At 29.3% G+C, this 4,923-nt stretch overlaps 1 long non-coding RNA gene across 1 annotated transcript; it reads left to right on the top strand.

The window, feature by feature from the left end:
• The first annotated feature begins 1,415 nt into the window (after positions 1-1,415).
• LOC146952284 (uncharacterized) lies at positions 1,416-2,941 on the top strand. Its single transcript, XR_015005647.1, has 2 exons — positions 1,416-1,627; positions 2,686-2,941. It is a non-coding gene; the product is annotated as an uncharacterized LOC146952284 (long non-coding RNA).
• The last annotated feature ends 1,982 nt before the right edge of the window (positions 2,942-4,923 follow it).

A 4,923-nucleotide genomic window follows, 5' to 3' on the forward strand; every position in this document is an offset into this window, starting at 1 on the left:
TATAGGTTCCTTAAACAATACACTTAGGGCACTTGTTTATTTCCTATTTTAATGAAATAGAAATTTATTCTCCTGGTTTTTAAGTCTGGAACTTTGGTCCTAGTTTCCCAGGTTTTAAGTTCTTTCTTCATGTAATTTGAATGTTTTTTGAGTGGTTCTTCACATCTATGATTTCTCAAATCCAAAATTTTCTCAAAGTTTATTATAGCCACAAAAAATAAATTTTATGTAAAGAATCGATCATAAAAAAAAATGTAAGAAAATGGACTTAGATGTATATACACACAAGAAATCGCATGTGTATTCTGACAAAAAAAATATTGAGAAATGTTAACCAGTGCATCCAGGACACACAGGTTAAGAAATCAAAATAGTATTTGCATTGGAAAAAAATTGAGAAATGTTAACCGGTGCATCCGAGACACACAAGTTAAGAAATCAAAATAGTATTTGCATTGGAAGTTGTGTAGTCAATGCATTAAAAGTTTAATAAATGTCATTTTTGACTTAAAATTTCTTTTTTTGGCTTCCTTAACTGGTGTCCCACAGAAGTATACTAGAGCTAATTAGCCATAACTTATTTTGTAGCTTAAAAGTTGCTATTACTTTTATTTTTATTTTTTCAAATAATACAATTACTTTTTGAAGAGACTTCAAAACATAATTGGTGAGTCAACAACACACATTTAGAATTACAAGATGCTTTGGAATTAAACATTTTTCAGTACACACAGTAACTTGAAAATGGACAAAGAAATTTAAACCGTATGAACTGCTTGCCACTAGGGCTTATAAGATGCTTTGGTAACAACAATGAGTAAGTGAGGTTGTGGTTGGGGTTGTTTCGGTGTATATAACTGATAGTTTACACTCCCCTAAAAACATTAAAGAGTAAATTAACAACCTACACTTGCATAAAACTATAAGGAGTAAGTTAGCAAAGTATTGATCAATTATTTTATAAACTAAGTATTGTTCATTGTTTAGCATAAACTAATCTCTGTTAAGAAAATGGTTGAACACACAAGGTGAATTCTATCTCGAGTGAGTTTTCTTGTATACGACAAAGATAAAGTTTTTATATACTTTTTTTTTTTCTAATTTATTTGTTTTTTTCCCTCACGTTATGTAACTTTTACGGTAAATTATAATTAAAATGATGTTGGACACACAAGGTGAGTTCTATCTCGAGTGAGTTTTTTCCGTATACGACAAAGATAAAGTTTTTATATACTTTTTTTTCTATTTTATTAGTTTTTTCCCCTCATATTATGTAACTTTTACAGTAAATTATAATTAAAATGGCAATGGAAGACAAACCCCACATTTATTCCTTCCATACTTATACATGATGCAATCAATTATTTTCTCTTTTTGGGCTCTATATAAACCCTTGTATCCTTCTTCATCTCCTCAGACAACAACAAGTTTCTCATTTGTTCATAGAAAAGGAACACTTAGCTTCTTTGTTGTAAAATTTAGAGAGATATGGTTTGTTTATTATTTTCTTTTCCTCCTAACCCTCCATCCCCTATTTCAGAAATAATTTATAAGGGTTAGCATAGTTTGATGCAATACTTGCAGGCTGTAAGGAAGGGTGATCAACGCATATCAGATTCGATCTAGGGTAAGGGAGGTGACAGAAGAGAGTGAGCACACATGGTACTTTCTTGAATGATGTTTCATTCTCGAAGCTATGTGTGCTCACTCTCTATCTGTCACCCCATCACCATCTTTTTCTTTAATTCAATTCAATCCCTTTAATTATATTGTTTTCTAATACTATGCACATCTGTTTATTATGCATCATATCTCATATCAGTACCATTTAGGCTGATCTGATCAGTACTCAGATCAGTTTCATGAAAATAATTTTTTTAATTAGGTCTGTTATGTTTTGTAAAAATGGTATGCAAAGGCCACCGCGGTTGTGGCCTTAACATCCATGTTTTTGATGTCTTTGTGAGAAAATTAATGCAGGCATTAGTTGTATTTGACCGCGATTTTCCATAATTATGATGCAATTATAGCACAATTGCGACCACAATTTAAAATTAAGATTTATTTATGTATGAAAGACGTGTGTGTCTAGATGCAGAAGCTATTTTCACAATTATGAATATTGACTCTAATTGATGAATTTGGATCTTATATTCTCAGTCAACCAGGTGATCTCATGGTTGAGATGCAATATATAGTCTATTCTTGGCTGATGTTTTATATGTAAAAAAAAAAACATGCTTAATTTTTGTGAACCTAATTTTGAATTCATTTACCAAACTGTTATATTAGGGTTTGGAATTTGTATGCCCAAGAAGCAAACTGATAAACAATCTGGCTGGTTTGTTTAACTCTTTAAGAATTCTAACAATGATTCACTTTCAGATTAATTACCTTCAAGAAAGTAGTTCATTTTCATGCTTTTAATTTCTATTGACATACATAAGATAAAGTGCAGATCTATAATTGTTATATTTTAATAATTTAACAGTCTATTATTATTATTATTAATTACATTCCTTGCTCTAATAAGGGAGTCAAACTCCTGATATTGTAGAATAAAACTTGATTTTCTTTTTTGTCTTATATATATGCTAGAACACAATAGGGTTCTAATTTATACTATATATAGGTTTTTAATCCCTCACAGGTTTCTTCAAATATAAATACTCAAACTCCTTTCAGGTTGTGAAATGTGGAGATCATTTGAAATCAAGCAGAAGTTTCAATGGTGTGGGAAATTAAAACAATAATATGTACTTTTTTTTTCCTTTAATTTGAGGTTAACAGATGAAGATGGAAATGGGGAAATTAAGGGTGTTGTTCTGGTCAATTCATCTTGTTAATTATATTATTATGATGAAGAAGATGTATGCATATATTTGTTTTTGAAAAAAAATGAGTGATGGCATATGATAATAAAGATCTATATATTCACAAATATTTTTGTCAGGATATATATACACACACAATAGTGCACTAAGCTTTTACAATACACATATATTAATTGTTTTATTCATTGAGGGTGTGAAAGGGTAAACATTTTAGGGAAGAACGATGTTGATAGATGTAACTCAATTTTGAATCAAATCTCTATCTATTCTAACTTACTACACACAATTATGAATCTCATAACGCATTGGTACTGTGATTTTGTTAAAGCTCTAAAGTGTTGTTTTTAAGAGATCGTGAATATGTGATTTTGCCAATAAAAACATATATATGCTAATTTGAGTCAATTAGATGATGAATCTACTTAAGGGGTAATTAAAGCTCTTCTAAGGTTTAAATTTTCTGTTCACAAGGTTCAACCAAAGATCTTACTAGAAAAATTGAACATTCACTTCTAACATATTGTAATGTGAAGGTAAAGATGAAATACAGTGAGCTACACCCTATGCAAACATGGAACTAAATAATATGTTATATATGTGCATGCAGCTTAGAATAACTGTTGCTCATTGAAAATGAACACTATAAAGGATTTCCTTATAGTCTTTTAATAGCAAAAACAAATAAAATAGGATGTTTCAATTTGAGTGCAAAGAAAGTGATTGTTGCTAGAGTGGTCCTTGTTTTCATTGATTCTTTATTTGAGAGTGTTTTCAGCCGTATGGAGGAAGGGATAAATTAACTAATGGTTTCACTGATCATGACTTATTGAATTAAAGTAACATCCCAAGAAATGCTTCTTCATGCATATTTAGTTTAAAATATGGGAGGAGAGATGAGGAATTTTAAGGAATGGGGGAGGAGAAGGGAAATGAGATATTCAATTAGATATCAAATGTTTGATTGAGAGGGGAGATGGTGAGAAATATCTATCTCTTTGTTTGGTTCATAAGAAATTAGGGGAGGAGGAATCTTGAATTAATTTAATTTTTTATCCTTGTAACTTTTTTTATTAAGAAAATGTTGATATATTAGTTGTTTTGTTAGAATTTTCCTCTTTCATAAAAGTTTGAGCACCACTCATTTAACTCCTTTAACTCATGTATAAATAAAATATGATTAATAATTATTCTAATCAAGGTTCGAATATGATATTTTGTATTGATTTAACTTTTGTTGAAACTTATTAATCATTTGACCTCAATCACATAAAAGAAAGTTTTTGTTTTCCCTTCAAAATATTGAAGCGTAAAAAGATAGATATATTCAAAATGATCGCTCTCAATCCCCCTCAATTTCCCCAACCAAACACTATTTAGGCCACATAAATCAGAACCAAAAATATTAAGCAATCACGACTTTTTTTTTTTTTTGACAAAAAGCAATCACGACTTTTAGTTAAAATATTCTACAAAAAGAATTATTATTTTTGATATAAAATAAATAATTTTATATAATATGAATGATAATTTCTCTACCACCGGAATCTAGCGCAAGCGATTGGTGCGCAATATGTGACTATTATAAACTTTAAAATATTAAGTTCAATTCCAACTGATAAAAAATGATCATCTCTGTTTCAAGTATGGCAATATCCATCTAGAATGGGATAAACCCTATTAAGCTGATCCTCACCAGAGACTATTTTGACTTGTTCAACAACTACATTTCAATCTTATTGAATTTCTAATCTAATTTACCATCCTTTTAACGATCTAAATTACCTTAAGCAAAATTGTTGCATAAACTCGTATCATGCTAGAAGCAAGAGATTGAATTAAAATACATGTTCATTTATTTTCATGTATTTATTCTAGCTGGTACATTCAGAACCTAAGTGGTTCAAATGCAAATTGTAAATTATCTTATGCATGTTGTCAATATTTTTGCCAAGATATTATTATATTAAATAAAAAGCTAATAATTAATAAAAAAAAATCTTGATCTGTTTATTAAATATTTGTGGAGAAATTTATTGTATTAACTCTAACAAAAATATAGCCTCAAATTGAATACAACAATAAACAATCA

Source organism: Medicago sativa, chromosome 1 (assembly GCF_051527215.1).
Source record: "Medicago sativa cultivar Bolivia chromosome 1, Bolivia_mono, whole genome shotgun sequence".
Taxonomy (NCBI): Eukaryota; Viridiplantae; Streptophyta; class Magnoliopsida; order Fabales; family Fabaceae; genus Medicago; species Medicago sativa.